This window comes from Caretta caretta, chromosome 5 (genome assembly GCF_965140235.1).
Source record: "Caretta caretta isolate rCarCar2 chromosome 5, rCarCar1.hap1, whole genome shotgun sequence".
In the NCBI taxonomy this organism is placed as follows: Eukaryota; Metazoa; Chordata; order Testudines; family Cheloniidae; genus Caretta; species Caretta caretta.
In genome coordinates this window covers 79,369,820-79,396,502 of record NC_134210.1, presented here as the reverse complement: position 1 = coordinate 79,396,502, position 26,683 = coordinate 79,369,820, and the positions used below count along the sequence as shown (strand labels likewise).

General features: G+C 41.2%; 1 long non-coding RNA gene across 1 annotated transcript; it reads left to right on the top strand.

Annotated features, from left to right (window-relative positions):
* The first annotated feature begins 145 nt into the window (after positions 1-145).
* On the top strand, positions 146-23,011 carry LOC125636410 (uncharacterized). Its single transcript, XR_007356580.2, has 3 exons — positions 146-1,057; positions 20,935-21,045; positions 21,136-23,011. It is a non-coding gene; the product is annotated as an uncharacterized LOC125636410 (long non-coding RNA).
* Positions 23,012-26,683: the final 3,672 nt, after the last annotated feature.

The following is a 26,683-nucleotide window of genomic DNA, read 5'->3' as shown; positions in this document are numbered from 1 at the left end:
CAGGCGGGGCTAACCGAGACCGGCAGGAGGGGCGGGATGCGGACTCTCGCGCAGGAACAAGCCGAAGAAGAGCAGGGGGTGGGGAGAAGGGAAGGAAAAGGGCGGGGGCACATGAGGCCACGCTCGCAGGTGGGCGGGGCCTGAATGACACGAGGAAGGAGGGAAAATGTGATTGGAGAAAGGAGGGAAGCCTAGACGGTCTCAGGAGCCACCTCTTTTCCAAGACTGCCTTTCCTACTAGAAAGCGACAGGCCTCTCAGCCAATCAGCGCAGAGACCGGTGGACTTGAGAACAAGCCAATAAGAAGCGTTGGGTGACTCGCGAGATCGTGGATTTAACCGCTTCAATGAAACGCGGAGTCTGTACTATAAGCGGCTCAGGGGACCGCGCCGCGCCGCGCCCCGGCCTATCCCATCCCATCCCCTGGAGCAGCCACCCGCCGGCGGAGGAGCGTCTTTGCTGTGGGCGTCGTTCCCGTCAGCCCAGGCAGCTCTTTCCTATCGCTGCCGGGAGCGGCGGGCTGCGGGCACCCGCGTCCCGGTACCTCCCGTAGGAGACTCGTAGCTGTCCCGTGAAACACCTGCAGTGCCAGCCGCTGGGTTGCGAAGATCAGTTTGGAAACGTGATGGAAAATAAGAAGGGCCATTGGGGTGTGGAAGGAAGAACCGCCATGTTGAGTCTGGCCAATGGGCCTCCAGCTCAGTCGCCGCTTTTTGACTGGGGTCAGGGCCTGATGCCTCTCAGGGGATGAACTGAACAGGGCAATTCGCAAGTGAGCCATCCCCTGCCATCGAGTCCCAGCTTCTGGTAGTCCGGTTTAGGGGCATCCAGGGGCATGGGATCGTTTCTCTGACCATCTTGGCTATTAGCTATTGATGGACCTGCCCTCCATGAATATACCTAAGCCTTTTTTTGAACCCAAGTTAGACTTTTGGCCCTGGCAACATTTCCTGGCCACCAGTTCCGCAGGTTGACTGTGTGTTGTGTGAAGTACTTCCTTGTGTTGGTTTAATCTGCTATTAACTTCATTCTGTGACCCCCTGTGTTATGTGACAGTGTAAGTAATACTTCCCTATCCACTTTCTCCATACTGTTAATGATTTTATAGACCTCTGTTATATCCCCCCTTTGACATCTCTTTTCTAAACTGAACAATGCAAAGTCTTTTTAATCTTTCCTCCAAAGGCAGTTGTTCTACCCCCCCCAATCATTTTAGTTACCCCTCTCTGTACTTTTTCCAATTCTATCATAATTTTTTGAGATGTGTGCAATTCTGATCACCTAGTATTCAAGGTTCACGATTTATATAGTACATGATATTGTCAATATTATCTATCCCTTTCCTAATGATTTCCTAACACTTAAGTTTTTTAATGCTGCTGCACATTGAGCAGAGGTTTTCAGAGAACTAGCCACACTAACTTCAAGATCTTTTTTGAGTGGGAACACTGAATTTTGGCCCCTTCGTGTTTTCCAATGTGCATTACTTTGCATTTGTCAACATTGAATTTCATCTGCCATTTTGTTGCTAGTCACCTAGTTTTGTAAGCTCCCTTTTTTGTAAGTCTTCATGGTCCGTTTTGGACTTAACCATCTTAAATAATTTTGTATTGTTTGTCGACTTTGCCACCCTTTTATTTATGTCTTTTCATTGTGAAAACTGACCATTTATTCCTACCTTTTGTTTCCCTTTTTTTAAAAAAAAAACATTTACTGATGCATGAAAGGACCTTCTCTCTTATGCCATGATTGCTTATTTTACTTAAGAGCCTTTGGAGAGGGACCTTGTCAGAGGCCTTCAGAAAATCCACATACACTATATTCATTGGTTTCAGAGGAACAGCCGTGTTAGTCTGTATTCGCAAAAAGAAAAGGAGTACTTGTGGCACCTTAGAGACTAACCAATTTATTTGAGCATGAGCTTTCGTGAGCTACAGCTCACTTCATCAGATGTTTACCGTGGAAACTGCAGCAGACTTTATATACACACAGAAATCATGAAACAATACCTCCTCCCACCCCACTGTCCTGCTGGTAATAGCTTATCTAAAGTGATCAACAGGTGGGCCATTTCCAGCACAAATCCAGGTTTTCTCACCCTCCACCCCCCCACACAAATTCACTCTCCTGCTGGTGCTAGCCCATCCAAAGTGGCAACTCTTTACATAATCAAGTCGGGCTATTTCCTGCATAGATCAAGGTTTTCTCACATCCCCCCCACCCCCATACACACACAAACTCACTCTCCTGCTGGTAATAGCTCATCTAAACTGACCACTCTCCAGGTTTAAATCCAAGTTAAACCAGAACATCTGGGGGGGGGGGGGGGTAGGAAAAAACAAGAGGAAACAGGCTACCTTGCATAATGACTTAGCCACTCCCAGTCTCTATTTAAGCCTAAATTAATAGTATCCAATTTGCAAATGAATTCCAATTCAGCAGTTTCTCGCTGGAGTCTGGATCACCCTTGTCCACAAACTTGTTGAGCCCCTCAAAGCATTCTAATACATAGGTGAGTCATGATTTCCCTTTACAAAAGTGTTGACTCTTCCCCCAACAAATCATGTTCATATATGTGTCTGATAATTCTGTTCTTTACTATAGTTTCAACCAGTCTGTCTGGTTCAGGTATACCAGCCTGTAATTGCCAGGATTGCTTCTGGAGCCTTTTTTAAAAATTGGCATTACAGTAGAAATTCTCCAGTCACCTGGTACAGAAGCTGATTTCAGTGATAAGCTACATACCCCAGTTAGTCTTGCAATTCCATATTTGAGTTCCTTCAGAATTCTTGGGAGAATACAGTCTTGTGTGGGTGACTTATTCCTGTAAAATTTATCAAAACCACCTGTATTGACACCTCAATCTTGGCAGCTCCTCAGATTTGTCTCCTAAAAAATGGCTCAGGTGTGGGAATCTTCCTCACATCCTCTGCAGTGAAGACTGATGCAAAGTATTTTAGCTTCTCCACAAGGGCTTTGTCTTCCTTGAATCAGCCCCACTAATTGTTTGGTATGCTTCCTGCTCCTGCTGTATTTTAAAAACAAAAAAAACCTGTTTGCTTGTATGTCTTTTGCTAGTTGGTCTTAATTCTTTTTTGGGCCTGTCTTTATACTTATACTTTTACACTTGACTTGCCAGAGTTTATGCTCCTGTTTTCTTTAGGAGGATTTGACTTCAGTTTTTAAAGGATGTCTTTCTCTATTTCTTTTACACTACTGTTTACTGAGAGTGTTAGTTGTTTGGCCCTCTTATTGTGGGGTATGGGGGTTTTTTTGGGGGGGAGGGGGGGCGCGGGAAGTGTTGTCTCCTTTTTTAAACCAGTCTTGTGCTGTTGCAGAGTAGCAGCCGTGTTAGTCTGTATTCACAAAAAGAAAAGGAGTACTTGTGGCACCTTAGAGACTAACACATTTATTTGCTGAATTGGAATTAATTTGCAAACTGGATACAATTAACTTAGGCTTGAATAGAGACTGGGAGTGGATGGGTCATTACACAAAGTAAAACTATTTCCCCATGTTTATTCTCCTCCTCCCCCCCCATCAGAAATTGAAACTCATTAAGCAGGTTATAGAGGTATTTACATGGCAGGAAGGAAGGAATCCCCTCCCTTTAAATTTTTCCTCTATCAGTAATTTATTTGTGCCCTCAGTATTAGATCTGATACATAGTGCCTTCCCCAGTTAGGCAGCAGATGCTGGAAAGGTATATATGTAAAATTAACTCCTTTACATGGGGGCATTTGCCTCTTGCAGATGGCCTTCTGTGTACATTTCATTGGTCCATGGAGTGTTTAATTTATGGACCCCTTCTAAGGTTCCTCTCTCAGAAGCATCACATCTTTGCATCATCTCAGTCCAGCATCATGATGCTGTCAGAGGCCTTCTGCAGTTTACTGTGTACTTTTTCACCTTCAGTGTTTGTTCTGTCCTCCAATATCATAGTCCTTTCTGCCACCATTTCCACTCTCCACCATCAGTTCCTCCATGCTCCCTGCCAACCTCCTTTCTACCCCTCAGCATTCCTTGTCCCATGCTTTCTTACCTAAGACTTAATCCCACCCTGCCTTCATCCCATAACACGTGTATGTACGTGTTGATATTAAAATACCACCTAAATAGATACACAGAAATAGTGATATACACAAGTGAGGTGATTGAGGCAAATGTGTCCCTTCCCTTCCCAACACACACATTGTCTTGTGTTTTAACTGCAAGCTCTTCCTGTTGTAGACTACTCCTTACTTTCTTTGTACAGTAAACATGGCAAAATGAAGCTGCAGTCCTGCTTGAAGCCTCTAGGTTCCGTTTTATAAATGGTATAATAGAGATCACACCTGTGCAGATGAAAGAATTTTGCTCTTGGCTCTTTTCTTTTTTCTTCCCTCCCCCACACCTGCCCAGGTGGGAGGATAGAGCTTTGAACAGGTGAGGTAACTAATACCTGAGTCAATACCTTGACCTTCATGATTTTAGAGAAATAAAGGAAGGAAAAAATCAAAAACTCCTTGCATCTGCTGTGTTCCTCACCTGAAGATGGAAAGTATAGTAATTGTTTTGAATGTTTGAGTATATATTGGTATTATAAAACTGAGTTTTAAGAGATGGATAAAATATTAGATGATGTAAATGGGATGGGGCAGTTGTCACATCTTCTTATTGCTTGCACAAAACCATAGTTTAGTGGAACACATGAGTATTCCCCATTTTCACCAGAAACCTTTAGAAATACAGAAGAAGTGCTCAAATATGAGGATATAGAAGGAGCTGGTGCTTGCTGTATTACTTTAGATAGCATAAATTGGCCAAAGGTGTCCAACATTAAACAAGGGCCAGACTTTAGTGACAGAGGCCTCAACCTGCTTAGCGCCATGGCAACCACCCCATTAGAAATCCTTTTTATCTTTTATTAAAGATAATGAAATACAAAAAACAAAGCATTTGAAATGTAGAGTATTAAAATTAAAGCCTTATTGAACATCCCTTGTTCCCTCTCTCTTTAGCTGGAAAGAGTTTTTCCAGCAGAGAAACCCCCTGGTGTGAGAGCCTCAGATGGTAATAACTGTCCTGGGTCAAGTGACTGGTTCTTTGGGACTGGAGTAACCTAGAGTATTGTGATTTTTGAGTAAGGGACCACGTATCACAAAAGCAGGCTTACTTGGGTGACTAAATAGATCGGAGTACCTAAAGGGACTGTCTGACTCCAGGGTTAGGCTGTTATAATGCCAGAGATCACACTTCATATTTGGCTGGGGAAATACAATTTCATCAAAACAGCTCAGTACTTCAAGGGAGCATATGTACAGCTACAATGGCTGTACAGTCAGAGTTCTGTCCAAGACAAACTTTTGACTATAGACTTATGGGGAATTGGTCAGGCTTAGGGTTGACCAGCAGGTATCCACCCGAGTCCCTCAAATAAAATAAAGTTCTGTTGAAAAGAAAGGAACTAGTTCTGTCATAAGCAAATAAAGGTCTTGCTTCAGTCCAATTCTGAGTTTATTAGGCAGAATCTTTCCTCAAGTACATAAAATAGAGAAGATCACTTTAGATAAGCTATTACCAGCAGGAGAGTGGGGTGGGGGGAGGTATTTTTTCATGCTTTGTGTGTATAAAAAGATCTTCTACACTTTCCACAGTATGCATCCGATGAAGTGAGCTGTAGCTCATGAAAGCTTATGCTCAAATAAATTGGTTAGGCTCTAAGGTGCCACAAGTACTCCTTTTCTTATAACACTGAACAACATTCATGCATGCTTATCAAAGTGAAGCAAAGTGCTTCAAGTGTTAAATCACAGTCTGCCAATTATTGTGTTCATGGCTTTTCAATGTTTTGAAAATATCTTGTGCATACAGTAAAATGGCAGTTTTTCAGTATAAAAAGTCCCTTAATTTTGCAAAGATTTTATTTTATAGAGTGTTTTACCAAAACGTTGACAAGCACCAGAAATGTAATTCCCCACCAGGACCTTCAACTGCTAAGTTTCAGTATTCATTGTTTTGCACTGGGAAGTCTTCAGCTGCAGTTGCAAGAGGGTAATAGTGTCTTCGCTTCTGTAGCTTTTTTCAGATGCATGTTAAAATACAGTATAATTGTTAAATATTTTATATTTCAATACTGCTTTTTGGAAGAGTCTCTGTTAAGCTGACAGCAAAATGCATTAAACATCTAATATAAAGAAACATTTATAACAGAAAATTAAACAATCTAATATTTGTATAGATCTTCACTTTGCACCTTTGCATATATTCATACTCCTGTCACCTGCTTGATGTAATAGATACATGGTTTATGATCAGGAAAGAAATGTATGTATTTCAGGCTACGCTGCAGTGTTGTCATTTGCCTTTACAACAGCCATTATTCAACTTACAGCTTTGCTCCTTCCCGGTTTTGTTGACTCATCACAAGTTATGCTGTTGATCTTTCTGCTTATATCAAAGAAGAAGAATTCAAGAATTGGCATGAGTGCTGTGCAGATCAAGCTGTGTATTGTATTCTTCCTCACCACTCCCCTGGAAGGAGGATATTAAGTTTAACCTTTCACTTCATTACTGTGGATTTTGGCATTTTGCTTCCCCACCTACCTCTTGTTTCCCTATTGATTAAATCATGTGTAGTAACCACTAACCAAGATTGGATTCTACTACAGAAAAGTAGTATGTGACAGGTACCACAAAAGTACATTAACAGGCCAACTGTCTTACATGCCAAACCTCACAGTATCCAGCCATTCTTTCCACTGCTCTTCCTCAAAAATTCCACTCACAGGATCTCCTAATCATTCCCCAAACAGGTAATATGAACAGCCAGGCACTGACAGAAGTTCAGGAAAAAAAACAGAAACCTTACACTTTCCCAGCTGCTTATGGCCACCTCCATCTGCTTTCTCTCTGCTCCTAGTAAAGGTTCCCCAGCCTGAGGGATGGAGCAAATTGTTCCATAATAATGTTAAGGTGTGCTGAATACAGCTAGGAATTTTTTGTCAAATACAACAGGAGAGAAAAATGGGTGTAGGGAGAACAATATTGAACTGGATTGCTAGGAATATCACAACAGAATTCTTCCTCTGAAATACCAATTGTTTTTTTCATTTAGCATGATCAAGAATATGTGGTGAGTCATTTTTTGTATTGCAGTAGCACTCAGAGGCTCCAGGCCACAATGTGCTAGGCACTGTGCAAACATAGGAATACACACTGCCTCTGCACTGAGGATATGAGATAGGGGGGGAGGGCAAAGGAAGTTACATCCATAATGAGATAAATCTTGTTTTAGTAGGTTTGCGAGACTACTGTCTAATTCAGAGTATATTCAGATTCAGGGTTCTTCTAATTTGCTCATCCAACTGTAATTATACTATTATACTCACTTTTGAAGTCTTCTGAGGGAGCTTCTTAGGTTTCACAGGCTGTAAAGCAGGATGGAATCTAGCCCCAAGAGTGAGTCCTGCTGCCAGCCTGCCTTCAAAGAGAAGAATCAACTCACTTTAATTATGTTAATGTCTACTCTAGTAATTACCAAGAGCTTCTTTAAACTTCCTTCTGCTGTACAAGTTAGAATAGGTCTATTTTGTCTACTTACATTTAGTCTAAAAGAAATGCCAACCTAAAGGATCTAATTTCAGCACAGGCTGAAATTGTGGAAAAGCAGCATCACTTGCCCCATAACCTCAGCCGTGCAGAAGAACGCCATCCACAGCCTCAGAAACAACTCTGACATTATAATAAAAAAGGCTAACAAAGGAGGTGCTGTAGTCATCATGAATAGGTCGGAATATAAACAAGAGGCTGCTAGACAACTCTCTGACACCACATTCTACAGGCCATTACCCTCTGACCCCACCGAGGATTACCAAAAGAAACTACACGATCTGCTCAAGAAACTCCCTAAAGAAGCACGGGAACAAATCTACGCTGACACACCCCTAGAGCCCTGACCAGGAGTATTCTATCTGCTACCCGAAATCCATAACCCTGGGAATCCTGGACGCCACATCATGTACTCAATGCTAGTACGCTAATGTACTCAATGCTTTTTTTGCCTCTGTTTTCACTAACAAGGTTAGCTCCCAGACTGCTACGCTGGGCATCACAAAATGGGGAAGAGATGGACAGCCCTCTGTGGAGATAGAGGTGGTTAGGGACTATTTAGAAAAGCTGGACGTGCACAAGTCCATGGGGCCGGACGAGTTGCATCCGAGAGTGCTGAAGGAACTGGCGGCTGTGATTGCAGAGCCATTGGCCATTATCTTTGAAAACTCGTGGCGAACCGGGGAAGTCCCGGATGACTGGAAAAAGGCTAATGTAGTGCCAATCTTTAAAAAAGGGAAGAAGGAGGATCCTGGGAACTACAGGCCAGTCAGCCTCACTTCAGTCCCTGGAAAAATCATGGAGCAGGTCCTCAAAGAATCAATCCTGAAGCACTTGCATGAGAGGAAAGTGATCAGGAACAGCCAGCATGGATTCACCAAGGGAAGGTCATGCCTGACTAATCTAATCGCCTTCTATGATGAGATTACTGGTTCTGTGGATGAAGGGAAAGCAGTGGATGTATTGTTTCTTGACTTTAGCAAAGCTTTTGACACGGTCTCCCACAGTATTCTTGTCAGCAAGTTAAGGAAGTATGGGCTGGATGAATGCACTACAAGGTGGGTAGAAAGCTGGCTAGATTGTCGGGCTCAACGGGTAGTTATCAATGGCTCCATGTCTAGTTGGCAGCCGGTATCAAGTGGAGTGCCCCAAGGGTCGGTCCTGGGGCCGGTTTTGTTCAATATCTTCATAAATGATCTGGAGGATGGTGTGGATTGCACTCTCAGCAAATTTGCGGATGATACTAAACTGGGAGGAGTGGTAGATACGCTGGAGGGGAGGGATAGGATACAGAAGGACCTAGACAAATTGGAGGATTGGGCCAAAAGAAATCTGATGAGATTCAACAAGGATAAGTGCAGGGTCCTGCACTTAGGACGGAAGAACCCAATGCACAGCTACAGACTAGGGACCGAATGGCTAGGCAGCAGTTCTGCGGAAAAGGACCTAGGGGTGACAGTGGACGAGAAGCTGGATATGAGTCAGCAGTGTGCCCTTGTTGCCAAGAAGGCCAATGGCATTTTGGGATGTATAAGTAGGGGCATAGCCAGCAGATCGAGGGACGTGATCGTTCCCCTCTATTCGACATTGGTGAGGCCTCATCTGGAGTACTGTGTCCAGTTTTGGGCCCCACACTTCAAGAAGGATGTGGATAAATTGGAGAGAGTCCAGCGAAGGGCAACAAAAATGATTAGGGGTCTGGAACACATGAGTTATGAGGAGAGGCTGAGGGAGCTGGGATTGTTTAGCCTCCAGAAGAGAAGAATGAGGGGGGATTTGATAGCTGCTTTCAACTACCTGAAAGGGGGTTCCAAAGAGGATGGCTCTAGACTGTTCTCAATGGTATCAGATGACAGAACGAGGAGTAATGGTCTCAAGCTGCAGTGGGGGAGGTTTAGATTGGATATTAGGAAAAACTTTTTCACTAAGAGGGTGGTGAAACACTGGAATGCGTTACCTAGGGAGGTGGTAGAATCTCCTTCCTTAGAGGTTTTTAAGATCAGGCTTGACAAAGCCCTGGCTGGGATGATTTAACTGGGAATTGGTCCTGCTTCAAGCAGGGGGTTGGACTAGATGACCTTCTGGGGTCCCTTCCAACCCTTATATTCTATGATTCTATGATCTCAGGCATTGGCACCCTGACAGTAGGATTATCTGGCTATGCAGACTCTCTCCTCAGGCTCTATGCTACCAGCACTCCCAGCTATCTTCGAGACACCACTGACTTCCTGAAGAAACTACAATCCTTTGATGATCTTCCAGAAAATACCATCCTAGTCACTATGGATGTAGAAGCTCTCTACACAAACATTCCACACAAAGATGGACTACAGGCCATCAGGAATAGCATCCCTGATACCATCACGACAAACGTGGTGGCTGAACTTTGTGACTTTGTCCTCACCCACAACTATTTGAGATTTGGAGAGAATTTATACTTTCAAGTCAGCGGCACTGCTATGGGTACCCACATAGCCCCACCGTATGCCAACATTTTTATGGCTGTCTTAGAACAATGCTTCCTCAGCTCTTGTCCCTTACACCCGTACTCTACTTGTGCTACACTGACGACATCATCATCATCTGGACCCATGGGAAGGAGGCCCTTGAGGAATTCCACCAAGATTTCAACAATTTCCAGCCCACCATCAGCCTCTCCTGGACCAGTCCAAACAAGAGGTCCATTTCCTAGACACTACAGTGCTAATAAGCGATGGTCACATAAACACGACCCTACAATGGAAACCTACTGACTGCTATACTTACCTACATGGCTCCAGCTTTCATCCAGACCACATCACACGATCCATTGTCTACAGCCAAGCTCTAAGATACAACCTTAAAACTACAATACCCACCTGGTGAAGTGAAGAAACAGATTGACAGAGCCAGAAGGGTACCCAGAAGTCACCTACTACAAGACAGGCCCAACAAAGAAAATAACAGAACGCCAGTAACTGTCACCGACAGCCCCCAACTAAAACCTCCCCAGTGCATCAAGGATCTACAACCTATCCTGAAGGACAGCCCTCTCTCTCACAGACCTTGGGGGACAGGCCAGTCCTCACTCAGAGACAGCCTCCCAACCTGAAGCAAACACTCATCAGCAACTATACACCACACAACAAAAACACCAACCCAGGAACCAAACCCTGCAACAAACCCCGGTGCCAACTCTGTCCACATATCTATTTAAGGGACACCATCATAGGACCTAACCACATCGGCCATACCATCGGGGCTTGTTCACCTGCACGTCTACCAATGTGATATATGCCATCATGTGCTAGCAATGCCCCTCTGCCATGTACATTGGCCAAACCGGACAGTCCCTATGCAAAAGAATAAATGGACACACATCTGACATCAGGAATCATAACATTTGAAAACCAGTAGGAGAACACTTCAATCTCCCTAGCCACTCAATAACAGACCTAAAAGTGGCAATTCTTCAACAAAAAAAACTTCAAAAACAGACTCCAAGGTGAAACTGCAGAACTGGAATTAATTTGCAAACTGGACACCATCAGATTAGGCCTGAATAAAGACTGGGAGTAGTTGGGTCATTACAAAACCTAAACTTAATTTCCCCAATGCTAATTTCCCCCTACTGTTACTCACACCTTCTTGTCAACTGTCTGAAATTGGCCACTCTCATTACCACTTCAAAAGTTATTTTTCCTCCCTTGGTATCCTGCTGTCAATTGAATTGTCTCATTAGACTAACCTCACACTTGGTAAGGCAATTCACATCTTTTCATGTATTTATACCTGCTCCTGTATTTTCCACTCCATGCATCTGATGAAGTGGGATCTAGCTCACGAAGGCTTATGCCCAAGTCAATTTGTTAGTCTCTAAGGTGCCACAAGGTCACCTCGTTTCTTTTCAAGAAATCCATGACTTTCAAACATGAATGTTCAAGATGATTTCAGGAAGCATGTTCCATGAAGACTCAGGGCCCTATCCAGTCTAGAATCATGGAACCTGTCTTCAACCCAGGACTTTGCAGAAAAGGTCTCACTCCACCTAGCAACAGGAGCCTCTTAGAGTGCCAGGCAGAGCATGAGGAATTATAATTATATAATTATAATAAGTATTAATAATTAATTATAATAAGTATTAATAATAATAAGTATTAATAATTAATTATAATAATTATAATGAGATTATAATTTCGCTGCTCACTTAAAGAGAATGAGGTTAATTCTATAAAACCTGCTTTTTAAAATTTCTGTATTCTGTGTTGTTGCTGCTGCTATTTAAATTTGTCACAACATTTGAGGATGATGTTTTGCAGTGAAGGATATTTCCACAGAACCCAGATGCATATTCTCCTTCATTCACAATAAGCAAGATCATAATATTTTCAGTATAATGTTAAACAGAGGGGATGATGAGCACTGTGACAAGGCCAAGGACATACTTTTGAATTGTTTCTCCATGAAAAACCTTGAGTTTGTAATCTATAAATGGTGGCAGCTGCTATTTAACAAATTGGAAAAAAGATGAGTGTTGTGAGCTTTTACAAATTGGTTGCTATATGTGAATTTATAGAGAAATCAATACAGATTTTTCTCTTTTAGGAGTTTAGTTATTTTAAATGAAACTTTTAGACAATGTTCCTCTGCAACTATCTAGGGACAAAATTTCACTTTGTTTCATAAGGTCACCTGGGTGTAAATGAGAGAGAATTTTAGTCCTATGTGATCAAATGAAGCATAGGAATAGTGTACGTATACCTGTACTATTTTTCCCCCTTGGCTTTTTGAGGACTAATATATTGCTGCCTGGAGGAATCACTGCATGCATTCTATTTTCATCTGAAAAAGAGATGGTTTTCCCTTTAGTGAATTTCCATGGATGAACTCCCCATTCTGCTAAGAAAGTTGGTAAGATTTATTATAATTCTTTTGTACTCATTGGAATCCCACCTTAAGAAATACTAACAAAAATATATCTTGGACTCATTTATAAAGGTTGCTGAGCAAAACCAACTTCCATCAAAGTCAGCGGGAGCTGCAAGCACTCAGCATCTGTGATAATCAGGCCCCTGGCCTTTTTAAAACAGTCCTACTCCGCATTTCAGAGCTACTCCATTATTTATCTAATGGAGTTGCAGAGTCCAACAAAGATTCAGTAGACTCACATACTCAGACTTCAAGGTCAGAAGGGACCATCATGATCATCTAGTCTGACCTCCTGCACATTGCAGGCCACAGAACCTCACTCACCCACTCTTGTAATAGACCCAGAGCCTCTGCATTACTGAAGTGCTCAGTTCATGATATAAAGACGTCAAGTTATAGAGAATCCACCATTTACACTAGTTTAAACCTTCAAGTGACCCATAATGCAGAGGAAGGTAAAAGTAGCTTTTTATTGAAGTTGGCATAGATCTTAAACGAATCAGGTTACTACATATTTACAAGCTATATTCCACAAACAAGTGTACATCTTTTGCCATATTACCACTATTTTTGTAAAATAAAGTAGTAGTTAAATAGAATATTGTGAAGTTTACATAATAAAATAGGAAATGTCCCTAATATCCAGTATTGATATTGTACATTATGAAACCAACAACTGAAGAATTCTCTACTGTATTCTGACACTTGACACACAAATGATTTACTCTTTTCAGACTACTGCATTTAAATTGGCCATATGTTCATTTTTCTCTTCTGTTTTTCCACAGAGCACGAGCATGTTCTACCATGCAATTTAAGAGAGGAGGACATGTCTTCAAAGTTTTTTAGTTTTTGAAATAAGTCCAAAACTCCATTTCTTCCCCAGGCTGCATAACAAATCACTAAGAGAAGGAGACTTCCACTTTATTTAGCATGATTCCCAGCTAGAATTAACATCCTTACAATTATTGTGGTTCTTTAGGTGCCTTTTCAGAATAATTGTCTATTCCAAAGATAAACTCCTCCAGAAAGAACTTAATATTTTTTAATCCAACTATACTTTTAGTAATATTTTCTACCAGTAGTTCTATATTTTGGGGCATTCTCACTGCACTTTCTCCAGTGCTACTTGTATGACACTAATTTCATGGGCCACAGCCTTTCAGTCATATACTTAGACTCTCTGTAAAAGTGTATATGGTGTTTCCATCAAGTTGCAGGCAGTGCACTACTCCTAATAGATATTATTTCATTCCATTCTCTCTCTTCCATTTGGAAGGCAAAAGATTTCTAATTTATTTTGATAGCACCTGTTAATATATACAAGTTTACATAATTTGAATAATACTCTACCTATAGGTTTCAGTGGTAGCCGTGTTTGTATCAGCAAAAAAAAACAAGGAGTCCTTGCGGCACCTTAGAGACTAACAAATTTATTTGGGCATAAGCTTTCATGAGCTAGAACCCACTTCATCAGATGTATGAAGTAAAAGATACAGGAGCAGGTATAAATACATAAAAGGATGTGGGTTGCATTACCATGTGTTAGGTCAGTCTAATGAGATAAATGAATTAACAGCAGGATACCCAGGGAGGAGAAATAACTTTTGAAGTGGTAAGAGAGTGGCCCATTACAGACAGTTGACAAGGTGGTATGAATAACAGTAGGGAGAAATTAGAATTAGGGAAATTAAGTTTAAGTTTTGTAATGACCCAACCACTCCCAGTCTTTATTAAGAGTCCAGAAACAAAATTCTCAGTTATTCCACTGGATATTTGTCTTACCATTTTCCCCAGCAAAACTAACAATTGGAACTATAAGTATTAGGGGAAGTTATGAAGTCTTTTCCTCTTTCAGTTTATTATCCATTTTCAAATAGATTACTGTTGTGTTCTGTACCACTTTCTAGTAAAGTCTTTTACCTGTCATTTAAATGTTTTGTTTAAACACATTAAGTTCAGTAATTAGAACAAGTGGAGTTAACTTGTGTGTCAAATTTTAAAAAATTGAAGTCCGTATACCCAACAGTGTCATAATTTAAAAATGCTGTCAACAGATATATTCTTTACATTCACCACAAAAAGTGAAGAAGAACTGGACAATCTCTTTTTCCATCTTAATATTCTGAGTTCTCCTTTTAAGCTAATAAATGATATATGAAAAATGCTGGTTTATCTAATTTTGCCTGCCATTCTACTTTCACTCATTAAGTTCTCTCCCTATTTTTAGAAGTGATCTACATTACTATTAATTTCTAATTTTTTTTGCATTTTTGCTATATGCTCCCTGGCAATTTGACTCAGACTCCAGTAGGAACCACCCAGCAGACAGATAGTAACACCCATAAATTATAAATTAACTTGTAAACTGAACAGATGCATAATTGAAGAAAATGAAAAAACATGGAATTCTATTATACACTTTTTATATATTTCAATCAGAGTAGAACTTTACTTGATAAAAGGCTAGGAATTGTGAGATAGGTAAATATTCTTACGCTGGAAGATGGTAGTGGCAGCCATCAAGCAGGTCTTTGATCTACAGACAATCACAGACCTGGTTAAAGCTAGTGGGTGTGTTAAGCACCCATCTTTCTGACTAAATGGAAGGAGAAATTACGCCCATTTCATATAGCAATAGCTGGAAACAACAGGAAGTCACCACCCAAGGAAGTGTTGCATGGCAAGGCCTGATCAGAAGGTAAGACATGTAGGTTGAGGTGTTCCCCAGTTGCAAACACAGAAACTAGGAGATTGTTTAACAAGCTGTGTGTTGGAGAGAGAAAGCTAGCAGACAGCAAGAGAAGCAGTCAGAATCAAAGTTTGAGGCCAAATATTATCACTATGGGCCACAAACATTACTCAGACACCTGCCCACTAAATCAACAACCAAAATTAGAACAAAATGTTGCAGCCCTCAAGAGGCTAAACTATTGCATGCCACAGACAGAGAATAGGAGGGCCCAAGGTGCACCACTGCCCAAGGTCCCTGCAATGAGAGGGAACTGATTAATTAAGATACTTGCCAGGTGATCCTGATAAGTTGTGAGCATATCCCTGGAAGGGAGAAGAGACATAAAGCACTAAGGTGCTAACTAGAAATAGTGAACAAGCACATTGCCTATTGTTTGTTTCTGCTGTATTCAGGAAGCAGGCCTTTGTGTATATTCTTTATAAATAAAAAGAATTGCACTAAAGAATTTATCTTACTTGTATCATCCATTTCTTTTCCTAACAGAAACAATCTCTCAAGACTTCAAATATTGGCTAACTGCTCATACCAAAAGGGGTCTGTGATGGATTCCCTAGGGTGCAACCTGGAACTGGGGTACTTCTGAGTCCTCTGTCCCTCCAACCTCGGCTTCCTCTCACACTGTGATGCTGTTGCTAAGCCACAAACCTCTGTTAGGTACTGTACTTACTCAGACATCCACAGGCAGGACACACTTAGCTGAGTTACAGGAATGCTTTTGCCAGCCACTCATGAACCAACAATAGATAGGCTCCAGCCAATTCCCGCAGCTCCCCAACATAGGAACCAAGGGCTGTACCTTCTTGCCCTGGTCAGAATCTTGACCAGTGTAAATTTATTACCCAGTCCGCCACTTCTACAAAGGAAAGTGGACCTGCACCAGCCCTTGCAACATGAGCAGATTTCACAAGCATTTCAACCAAAGCACAAGGTTTCAGGTAAAATATAAAACAGATTTATTAACTACAGAAAGATAGATTTTAAGTGACTATAAGCAATAAGCATACAGATCAAAGTTGGTTACCTAAGAAATCAAACTAAAATTGCAATTCAAGTTCTATAAAGTGGACAGGATTTGAATCAAGCAGTGTTTCACACTGATAGATAATACAAGCAGATTACAGATCTTCCATACACAGGCTGGGACTCACCTTCAGCCTGGGACCACCTCCCCAGTTCAGTCTTTGTTCAATGTCACTTCCCCTCTTTTATAGCTTCTTCCAGCTTGCTAGAAAGAGCCTTTGCTATGACATGGGTCAAGCAGTATTTTTGAATTACTGCATTTTCACTAAAGGATTCTTAAATGTAATCCTGTGTATCTGTCCTTTGTCTTTCATCAAAATCATACACTTCCCTCACATCCACTTCAGCCTTAGATACTGAGATGTACAAATAGCATAGCATAATACATCTGGTGAGATCCTGGACCTATTGAAACCAATGGAAATTTGCCATTGTCTTCAGTAGGAACAGGATTTCACCTTAAGGGTATGTTTGATTGCACCTGGGTATGTCTGACATACCCTTTAGAGCAGGGTTGGGCAAACTTTCTGGCCCAAGGGCCACATCGGGGTTGTGCAACCATATGGAGGACTGCGTAGGGAAGGCTGTGCCTCCCCAAACAGCCTGGCCACCGCCCCCTATCCACCCCCTCCCACTTCCCGCCCCCCTCACAACCCCTGACCCATCCAACCCTCCCGCTCCTTGACCCCTGACTGCCCCCTCCCAGGACCCCCCATCCCTAACCCGCCCCCTGGAACCCCACTCCCCACTCCTGTCCTCTGACTGCCAAGACCCCTATCCACATCCCCATCCCTAACTGCCCCCTGGAACCCTACCCCCATCCAATTCCCCCTGCTCCCCTTCCCCTGACTGCCCCCCCCCCAACCTCCGATCCATCCAACGGCTCCCTGTCCACCCCTCGGAACCTTCTGCCCCTTATCCAAACCCCCACACACACACACTCTCCGCCCCTTACCATGCTGGAGCCAGCCATGCTGCAGTGCGGCGGTGTGGCTGTGAGGGACGGGGGACAGTGGGGAAGGGCCCAGGGGCTAGCCTCCCGAGCCGGGAGCTCAGGGGCCAGGAAGGACAGGTCCGCGGGCCAAATGTGGCCCGTGGGCCATAGTTTGCTCACCTCTGCTTTAGAGTCTAAAGTCCAAATCATGGTTCAATTGCCATTCAATGAGACAAGGACTAGGCCCTTAATGAGAGAAAGATACATTTTGATACATGTAGTGCTAGAGTAGATGGCTCGAGTAATCTTGGTAAACACAACACAAATTGTCTGAAAATGAATTACCTTCTTACTAAATAGTAGTTCTAGTAAAAAAAATTGTCTTTTTTTTTTAAAAATGAAGAAAAGACAGGAAAGAAAATGAGGTTTGGTTGTTTGGGGTTTTTTGCAAAATCCTTCCTCCCCTATTTTTTGATTAGTTCTAATAATTTTTGTTATTATAAATAACAGCGCTGAACAGGAAACACTTTTCTCATCCTGTGAGAGTTTTTTTTTTTTTTCATCCCCCAGAAAGTTCTTGTTGTGAATCAGGGCAGAGAGTAGTAACATCCATTTTTTGACAATGAAAAATCTGGAAAAAATTCACTTAGTCAATTCAATGTTTTGGTCATTAAAAAAACCTCACACATTTATGTATATTAGAGACAGCACACCATTTTTTTGTCACATCATGGCTCAACATTTCTCCCTGTGGCATTGGAGGATGGCTGGAGTAAATCACTCTTACTCTAGAAGTTTAATTCTTAACATTGGTTTATTTACAATATTTACAGGGTAGATCCCACGAATGGCCGAAGAGGTTTCTTTAGACATTAGAGAAAATGTATTTGTTATTTTATTAACTCTCCTGGAATATTATCTCTTTATATACAAGCTACCAGCCACCATCCCTAACCCACTCTGGGCCTATCCTCTCCTCAAAACAGAAATAAACACAAGAGTGCTCTTAGAAAGAGAAGAGGAAGAAGAAACCTTCTCCCTTTGCTACATACAACACTTCTGCAGCTTGCTTTTCTACCACTGGAAGACGTTTTTAAAGGTCACAGTCTGCCCTTAATTGGACTCAGTTGTCTATAATTAACCTGTGGTAACCTCTTTCAGTTCACAGGAAAAAGGGCTTTAACCATTCTATACTCCAAAGATGTGTAAATGAACACTGTACTTTCAATAAAATAGTTTCAAAACATGTACAATGTGCTTACGATTAAAGGGAAAAGTTTGCCACTTGGGTGCTACATCTTGGTTTGTCAGCCAGTTAGTGGAGGATACATCTTTTCATTATATATGTGCACAGCATGTAGCATAATGGGACCCTGATCTCTACTGGACATCTAGACTCTATGACAATACAAATAATAACCAACAATAATAACAAAGGGATCCCGCATACAGTTTAAGAAGGGATGCATCACCTGTTTGTGGCATTGTTTGCCCCTGTATTATCACAATAGATTAGTGGATGCTCGTCAGTGTTATAGATATTTAACTAGTTAAAATTCATGGCCACTGCCACCTTAAACTTAAAGTAAGTTTCACTGGGTCAGAGTTTGTATTTATATCTCATGGAACACCATAATTTCAATGGAACTGGATAGCTGCTAGTGAAGACAGGCTCTGCCCCACTAAATTATATTGGAACCACTTTGGTGTAGGGAAGGTGTTTTATCTATATTTCATAAAGCACAGTGTAGATTTTCAGAGCTATGTAATAAATAATAAATAGTAATAATAATAGCAGCAATGAGGAACATACATTCTTCCTAATAAGGAATGAATATGGTAAAGAAAGGAGGCCCAGGGCAGAAAAGTTATCCAGCTAAAATTTATTAAATCAGTGAGATTGCATAAGTGGAAGACTTAAATTACTTTTCCTGCTTGATAGGTGTCATGCATGGAATACTGGGCACAGTGAGGCACAAACCAAGTTCATTCTTGGTAGAATTCATCGGGTCAGTTCTAATCTTTTCCCAGAAGCTCTCTCCACCTCAAGTGTCAAAGTGGACTTTCTTTGGAAACACCAGAAGGAAAGTGTCTTTATTCTTTGTGTCTTCTCTGCAATTTTTAATGATATTCAATTTAACTATGTGAAATAGCTCTGGCATTATCTTGGTCGTGAGGAAAGAACATAAATGTGATGAGGAAAGAACATAAATCAGCATACAAGTTGCATTGTACTAATACTCAGATAACAACATCCCTCTGAGGTAGGTAAGAATTATTATCCCGGTTTTACTGATAATGAAACTGAGGCACCGAGGTGAAGTGACTTGTCCAATATCATGGAGGAAGTCTGTGGCAGAGCCAGGATTAGAATTCTTATCTCCTGACTCCCAGTACTGATTTTTTTAAAATATCACCATAATTGCAAAGCAGGTGCCTGCAAAACCTTATGCCCTAAGCCAAACTCCTTCAATGAGTTCTCCTCAACTTTCTCTTTTCAGTGGGGGTCCCTCAGTACTCTATCTTTGGGCCTCTCCTCTTCTCTGCACCCTATGTCTGTGTGAACTCAGTCATTAAAATTGCATTTGTTACATTTATGCATCTTTAGCTTGATGACTCACAAAACTGCCTCCTCTACTATGGACATCTTTCCCTCCATCCAAACTAAAATCTCAGTCTGCCTTTCTGATTCTAACTCCAGCTTTGACCTGGACCCCTCTTTCAACTCACACATCCAGATCACATCTAAATCTTGCCATGTCTTCCTGCACAACATCTGCAAGATCTGGCTACGTTGCCCAAACTGCTGAAACTCTTGTCCAAGCTCTGATAATCTTGAACCTGTCTACTATAATCTCCTCCCCTCTGCCATCATAGCCTGCACCTCTGTCAAGGCCATTCAAATTGCTGCTATTGAAATCAACTTTCTGGCTCATTGTACTGTGTCACCCTCCAAGTTCCTCCACTAATTCTTCATCTTCCACTGAATCAAACACAAGCTTCCTGTCCTTACTTTTAACACCTTTCATAACCTAGCTTTGCACTACTCATCCGGCCTTTTATCTTATCATTTGGTCAACTCCCACCTTTAGATGCCAGCCTCAAACAGCTACTTCTCCAACAAGCTCTTTCACACTTATTCCCATACCACCCTTTACAAATGGGAAAAGCTCTCAGTCATAATCTTTAAAGCCACAAGTTTAACCTCCTTCAGGTCTCTCTTCAAGTGTCAGCTCTTCCATAACTCATACAGAAAACTGCACCCAGACAATGGCTAGGCAGAGAAGAGTTGTGATAACTACTCCCGATTGGTGAATAACTGTGCACATCCTATTACTTTTTGTCACTCTGTCTCTCCTACCTTCCTCAACCCACCTGTTATATTTTCTCTTTTCTATCTGCTTGCACAGGGCCTAGCACAATGGGGCCCCTACCTGGTTGGTCTGTATGTCCTACTGCAATATAATGTTAAATAATAATATTTACATACAGGGTAAGTGTCCATCTACCTATCTGTTTTGCATGTTGAAATGCCTAATTGTGTACACAAATGGAGGGTCTGAAATAGCTTGCAAAAGCTGATGGTGCAGTATAGACAGACAGTTTCAGAAATTTTGGCCCTTAGTATGTTTATTTTTTACCCACTGCATAGAATTTTAAATAGTGATTTCTTTCTGTTAAAGAAAAGCCAATTGTTTTATTACCGTACTTTCTGTTGTGCTTCCAGGTACCTTCATTTTAATCTGCCTTGTTACACCGAGGCAGCTTTGAGAGACATCAAAGTGCACCAAGCCTCAGCACACCACAGTGAATCCTCAAAAACACCATGGGAAACATTGTAAGAGAAACATCAAAAAGCATCACTAATCACTGACGGGCACTGGTTTTCAAATGTCTATAACTCATCCACTTTTTTTTCTTTTTACAGTGGAAAACGGGATAAAACCCACAAAAGGACAGCACTCTTGGGTGATGCTATAATTGAGCTGGTGTGATTTCCTCCACTGGTAGTGCAATGAGCTGCCGTGTGGAAATCTTGAGTTTGAGATCTGTCTTCCTAATCAGAATTCCCATGGCCACGGAGAATAAGCCCATCAAAGGCTGGCATTTTGAACTCCTGGAGGAGGGTCAGTGCATACTGCCTTCAGGCAAATCCAACCTTCCTACCTTTTTCTCTGTGGATGTGGAGAGCCTTCAATGGACTGAAACCTCTCAGTTCTGCCCCACGAGTGATTCAGGACGCTGGGAATCTGTAACAGGGGTCTGAACCCTTCTGTGGTCAGTTGGCTCTAACTCCCCAGGGCACTCAGTGCAGACATGTACCGAAGCTCTCTGGAGCAGGCAGGGCAGGAAGCTTCACCGCTATACAGATCTGCTTTGTTCCCTTTGAACAGAGGGAGCACGGGGGCTGTTGAGCCTACTCTAGCCCTAAAGAATACAATATTGACCGTGGAGCAGCTTTATTCCCACTCCACAACCTGGAGGAAGGGGTAAGGTTTTTTACCCCGCCACTCTTGTCCCACTGAGTTCCGATAAGTTAGAATGGGCACAGGATTTTGGCCTATGTTCACCTTTTAGCAGCAACAAGTCTGCAGACAACCTCAGATAGTCACAGTGGCAAGGAAAGCAAGATATTTAAAAAGGGAAATTAACATCCTGGCTAGAAGAGCAAAATTCACCCACCCTCTGGACTAGTTCCTTCAATTATACATTTCATTGTAACAGGCATTAAAAAAAACAAAACACAAAGACAAAACTATGCATATTTCATATATTAGGCCCAACATGAACAAGGTCAGTTTATATTGGCAAAAATTCAGACCTTCTGGAGGAAAAGTATATATTTAGCCACAAAATGTTTAGGATTTGTAATGAAAATGTGTACAAAATAGTATCTCTACAACCCACAGCTGGTAGGAAGGTCCCACATGGATGCTTTGGGATATGGTATTGGTGACATAGCACTCTTCCCTCCGAGTCAGTACTGAACCAAGGCTCCTGCAAAATACTGGGGGGAATATGCTGCTGGAGGTACCATTCGTTGGATGGTATGTAAAACAAGTGAAGCTCACTTGTGGTCAGTAAAGGTAGATCTGGTAGTAAATTTCCACCAAAGTTTCACTTTGATGAAAGTCAGAGAAGTTTTTCACAAACACTTGTATTTAAAATATTTTCCTTTTCCCAACCATCTCTAAAGATATAGGACGGGATTGTAACTCTGGTGGGCTACTTAAATTCAAGTTTGCTTAAGTACATTATGCCTAACTGAAAGTATCTCTGTGGTTTTAAATGGATAAGGTATTCCTTTCACATCCTAAGCTGCTTTATAGTGTTTCTGTGTATTGTTGAACAGTTGCCAAGTTTTACCCCAGATATAGATGCACTGCAGATCCTTCATGTAAACTGTGTATTAGTTCATAATGCACTTTTGGATCCTTAAAGATGTAAAAGTGCTATGTGTAAATTTATTAGAAAAGGCTAGCACACATGAAGTGTGTATTTTAAGCTCTGTTCTATGCCCGTGCCCACTTTCAGAGAGGGTTGAGGACAACCTGTGCTTTAATGCTTTGTGGCTCCTGCTGCAAATACAGGCACAAACACAGATGTTACATTGTTTTAAAAATAATATGTATTGAAAACTGATGGAAAATGATTAACTGTTTTTCCTTGAAATTCTTAGTTGTTTTTCCAATTTGATTAAATGTGGAGTGTTCTTCTATCATTAAGCATTTAGGCATGGTTAAGAACTGTGTGCAAAATGCCTTATGAATTCATAGTATTATAAATATTTTAAACAAGTAGAATATATGTTAAATATTTGTACAATTATTTCCCAATCCAAGTCCCATTGAATACAAGGGAAAGACTCCTATTGATTTCAGTGGGAGCTGGATTCAGGTCCTTAGTCCCTTGTCCTTGCTATGGGGCCAATTCTACAGGGTGCTGAGAACCCATTGGGAGGTGCTGGAGTGACTTCAACTTCCAATTCCAGCCCAGGCTTGATGACCAGTCTCTTTCACCTGGAAAGAAATCCATCCAGTAAGATGGTGGTCACAGCATGTCAGAGGATGGCAAAAGATATGAAAATCATCATGAGAGCTCCAAAAGGGGCCTGGGGACTATCCCATGCAGGCAAAAAAGTACAATTCCAAACCACTACAATACAAATAATACTTATCACATCTTCAAATTGCTTTATAAACATTAAAAGAAAAGGAGTACTTGTGGCACCTTAGAGACTAACCAATTTATTTGAGCATGAGCTTTCGTGAGCTACAGCTCACTTCATCATCTGATGAAGTGAGCTGTAGCTCATGAAAGCTCATGCTCAAATAAACTGGTTAGTCTCTAAGGTGCCACAAGTACTCCTTTTCTTTTTGCGAATACAGACTAACACGGCTGTTACTCTGAAACCTGTCTTTATAAACACTAACATTCCCAGGTGACAGGTAAATAAATATTTTTATTATCTCCATTTTAAAGCTGGTCGAAAGCAGACAGGTTAAAGCACACATTTTCACAAGCGGGCTCTAATTTTTGGGTGCCTCAGTCTTTGGATGCCAAACTTGAGATACCTTGGCCTTGTAGGCTGAGGTCCTACAACTTCCGATGAACTCAGTGAAAGCTGTGGGTGCACAACACCTCTGAAAAATAAAAGACAAAGTGTCTGAAATTGGGGGCCCCAAAAATGAGGCCCCCCAAAATAAGAAGGAAGTTTTGAAAATGTGTTGGTATGCAATGCAACCCATGACTACAGAAGGAATCTGCATCAAAGAGGGGACTAGAGTGCAGACACTTCTGTTTCACAACACTTGACTATACCATTCATTTTCATATTAATGATACATTCCTGTGGTTTATTGTACAGATTATGAGTTACTGAGAGGCACCTACGGTGTAGTATATTTATACACTGATTTACTAGGGTTTTTCTTAAGATAAATTATTGTAAAAAGCAACTGAGTGGAAAATTCAGCTGAAAATTTCCAGCTGATTTTTCCTACTTCCAGCTGGCAATTGGTGTTTAGAACAGAGCAACAGGTGTATTGGGTTGCCTGGTCCTCCTCCTGAATCCCAGAGAGATCACGTGAAGGATTCTAACAGTCTTTTTGAATGTACTACTAGGAAAGTTAAAAATTGCTTGACATTTAAAAATCTGAATAGCCAACTGAGATTCTGTATTTACAAGAGAAATAGATGCAAGAGTGCCCACCTTTACATTTACTATAATTATTCTTGTTGTGGCCTATTATGAATGCAGAAATCCTTCCTGCATGACTTATTTTTACCTCCCAAGTGATAAAAATATCTTTATTCTTCTATAAAAAGAGTCCTATTGATTTCTAACATAAACTATGCAGAGAACTAAATGTATTTGATATGTTTCAGTTTTGAAGATATAAGATCTACCAATGCCATTTTCACGGATATAAGACAAAGCTGGCACAGAGCCAGGATGTGCCCAGTTACCACAACTATCCTACCCATGTGAATAATGATTTTTGAAGAGGCTGCATCAAGCTTTTATTCCTACAGCTAACAGACTAGTTATCATAAATAAGAGATGACAGCAGTGGAGTTAAGAGTGTTCTATTCCCTCCAAATCTAATATCCATGTCAAATGTGTCTGGCATACAGAGCTACAATAAAATCAGCCTGGAGTCATCATAATTTTTCCTTATAGTTTAACTGCATACGACAGGTGATTTCTACAAGGTCACCTGCATTTAAAAAATACTTCATCTGCCTCTCTGTTCATTTAAGGGTGCTAAAAATAAACTTTTTTAAAATTCCTAGACCAAATTAAGATATTGTTTATAATTTATTAATAAAAAAGCCATGAAGACATAGTATTATCACAAACACAAAATTATAAATCTCTAATTAAAGGAGATAGTGCACCTGCAGTGATGCTTTTTTTAATGTTTACATTCATTGCTGCTACAGCTCTGCCATGCAGATCTATGCGTCCTAGTCCATTCAGAATGGTTCCCTATTATTATATAAACAAGAAATCAATGAAGAGGGAAGGTACAACATTAAAGGTTGCAAAGGGGAATGTAATAAAAAATGACAAATATCAGTGTACTAGTGATGAAAGCATGCTCCCTGCTTCCTGGACTAGGGAGCAACGATGAAAATGTAATATGTAAATAAGTGTATACTCCCTGGAATTCTGCCATGAATTTCAAAGATGAGTAGGACAGACATTTTTCAGAATCAGATCAATAACTCCACAATGGAAAACTTGTTAGGATGCCGGTTACTGGAATCTTTGTGTAAACACAACATTAATATTCAAAGAGGTGATTAGTCCAAGCCAGTATATACAATTCCTGTCAGCTTTAATTCTTTAGATAGCAAGAATTGAAATTGCTGAAGTTTGGATATTGAGCATTAAAGAGCAAAACATTTGTTTAAATGTAACTGGCTGCCCATGATGGTGGAAGGACTTTGGCCCAAAATAAGTAGCAGTGCTGCATGAACCAGAGCTCCCCTTTTGTGAAAATTTTGTAAAGTGAAAAATTGATATACTGGCTGGGGTATCATGGGGAAGCATGTTGATGGGGGATAAAGGGAGGTTATTGGTGAAGTAGGAAGAAAAAGGGCTGCTTCTTTCTTTCTCCTCCAAATGAAAAAAAAACCTGGGACATGTCTCACTAAAGGGCAGTTTGGGAGGAAAGCGTATTTATTGCTCTGTGACCCCTTTACCTCTTCTAGTCTCTGTCTTGTCAATCTAGCTTTCACCCTATCATCTCTCTGTCTCCCTACCATGTATGCTACCAGTTCACCAACACATCATTCACCAACTGACTCAGTTTCCCCCTTTATTCAATCCTGCCAGTCCAATCCATTCTTAGCTCAAAACCTTTTCAAGTCCCCTCAATTCCCGGTTCAACTCAATCTTCCTTCTCCAGAAATACCCTTCCATCTAAACATTTTGCTGAAGTAACAGTATTTATATGCCTGACAAAATGCCTTAAGGTGTGTTGTGATAATTAGGCCTACAAATGTATTCTAATTGTGAGCTCAAATGTAAAAAGTATGTGAAAGTCATAAGATGTTTGTAAACAGGTTCCCCCTTCAGCCCTGGGAGGTAAGGCATCATGGTGATTTAACAGCACACACTCTAGCAGGGTACATTAACCAAGGGTCTTTATTGTTATTTCTTGCCTTATTCTTCAGGTACAACAGAAGGGAGCAGCAGATAGATGGGACCTCCTTCCTGCTCCTTGGCCCAGCCTTTTACACAGCTTGCTTTTTTTCTCTGAGCTATCCAGCTAGTGAGCGAATTAGCTCCCTACAAATGCGAACAATCCCCTCTCAGCTTCTTAACCCAATGAGACTACCACATTCCCTCCTACTCTAACTATACCCGGTACTCTGTGTTCTCAGCAACCAGGGAACTGGGTCCCTGTAAACAGCACCATGTCACAATGCTATAATAACGTACAATAACCAATGTTGGTGAAAAA